The 2,150-nt window shown below is 42.5% G+C and overlaps 1 protein-coding gene across 1 annotated transcript in view; it reads left to right on the top strand.

The window, feature by feature from the left end:
* Positions 1–2,150, top strand: part of SUSD1 (sushi domain containing 1) — a 125,616-nt gene that overhangs the window by 21,294 nt on the left and 102,172 nt on the right. The window lies entirely within an intron of this gene.

Genomic DNA, 2,150 nt, shown 5'->3' with positions numbered 1-2,150 from the left:
GGACAGGTGTGATTTAAGAGAGGGAGTCTCTTTTAAGAATAAATGTGAGAGAAATGTGGACTGTGTAGTTGTTAATATTGGGAAGTCATGTTAATTTTGTTAACAGGCGATAAGGGGACTATGGCCTATAGGCTACTATTCCTCTTTGGGGAGATGCATGCTGAAGTATCTAGGGGTGTCATTATGAATATCTAGTATTATGTTAGTCTGTAAGCTACTTAAAGTGCCAACTATTAAATTGAGGGAGGGATGTGAGTCTATGGGAATGCATTGTAATACTTTTATTTGTTAATTGTAATATTCTTTTTCTGATTTTGTGTGATTAAACCTTTTTTGTTGTTATTGTTGTTGTTTTGAGACAGAGTCTTACTCTCTCACCCCAGTCAGAATGCAGTGCCATTATAGCTCACTGCAACCTCAAACTCCTGGGCAGAGTGATCCTCCTGCCTCAGCTCTCGAGTAGCTGGGACTACACAGGTGTGATTGAATATTTTTATGATGAACCATGAGAAGGGACTGTCTGGAGACGGTGTGCCACCTGCAGGTTTCTGTAACTGCAAGTGGGGAGTCCTTGGAGTGAATGGCACTTGCCAGCTTTGAGCACACAACTCCCTAACGGTCTGGGGATGTGGACAGTGCTGTTGGCTTCTAGGACGTCAGCGTGCTGCCCCTGTAATACATGTGGGCTTGCCTCCCACACGAATAGGCTGAGTGAGAAGGGCAACTTTCGGGCCTCAGTACCTTTGTTGTTCGATTTCTGGGCATCTGATGTTTGAATACCAGGGTGGACAAGACCCTCCTTTCAGTGGCCCCTCTATCATCACAACTGTTTTTTACAGCAAGTCACAATCATGTAGCTTTTTGGCTTTCTAGGAAAATCTCTGCACAGTAGTGAAGAGGAAAGGCAGGAAAGATTCCTGGTTCTGCGATGTTTTTGCCCAGACTTAATGACTTTGCTTAAAAGCTTTGTGATATTTAAAGGTTTTCAGGGAAAAGAAAAGAACATGTTTTATCTTCTCACCTACCAGGAACCACAGGTACTGATGTCCTGATTCATCCTCCCTCTTGACCTGTGTCCAGGTAGAATCTCTCCAAGGGTCCAATTTGGTTTGTTCTTGGCTTGAGTGAACACATTCCCTCGAGATCCTGTTGTTTTAGGTAACAAATTACTGGCTGGCTGGCATGGTTGCAGAAGTACAATGTTGCAGTATTGAATTAGGTACACTGAAAAGATACTGATTTCATTGTTATCTATTTATTTATGTTTGGGATAGAGTCTTGCTCTGTCTCCCAGGCTGGAGTATAATGGTGTGATCATAGCTCACTGCAGCCTCTACCTCCTAGACTCAGGCAAGCCTCCAGCTTCAGCCTCCCAAATAGCTAGGACTACAGACATGCACCACCACACCTAACAAATTTTTTTTTTTTTAAAAAGTGGGATCTCACTATGTTGCCCAGATTTGGTCTTGAATTCCTGGCTTCAAGAGATCCTCCTGCTTTGGCCTCCCAAAATGCTGGGATTACAGGTGTGAGCCATAACACTGGGCCTAAAAGATAAGAATTTAAAAAAAAAACCCTTATAGGATGGTGACCACAGTAGTGTTCACTTCATTCGACACACATTTTCTTAAGCACTTCTTCCATGCCAAGGCTGTGCTAGTGGGTTGTGACAGGCAGACCACTAATTTCAGTATCAAGGGTTAGTCATAAGTAAGCAAAGGCTTTTACTAGAATCCAGGGGGTCAGTTATCTTGGCAGTGAGGAAGGGATCCGGGGAACTTTCTGAAGGATGCAATATTTGAAATTGTGTTTGCAAAGTTGTGTGAATTTACCAGGAAAAACTAATGACTTTGTGTTTATCAGTACAGTCCTAAGGGATGCATTCAACTTTTTAAGTTAGGAAGACATAGGAGGAGGAAAAGGGAAGTGGCAGAGGGGAGAGAGGAGAGAGGAGGGAAGAGGAGATAATATTTTGTCTGGACCCAACAGGTGTGAACCACACTGGAACTGAGCTGTAATGTCCTTGTAAATCTTGATGTAGGCTCTGCTTCTGTGTACCCTTCTACTTCTTCCAATTATTCATCGACCATCCTTTATGTTTTTTCCTAAAGTTTGAAGTATAATTCATGTCATAAAATTTCCCCTTTTGT

Source organism: Otolemur garnettii, unplaced genomic scaffold (genome assembly GCF_000181295.1).
Source record: "Otolemur garnettii isolate 467f Iridium unplaced genomic scaffold, OtoGar3 scaffold00014, whole genome shotgun sequence".
Classification (NCBI taxonomy): domain Eukaryota; kingdom Metazoa; phylum Chordata; class Mammalia; order Primates; family Galagidae; genus Otolemur; species Otolemur garnettii.
Note: the sequence above shows the minus strand (reverse complement) of the source record. Positions and strands in the feature narration are given on the sequence as shown.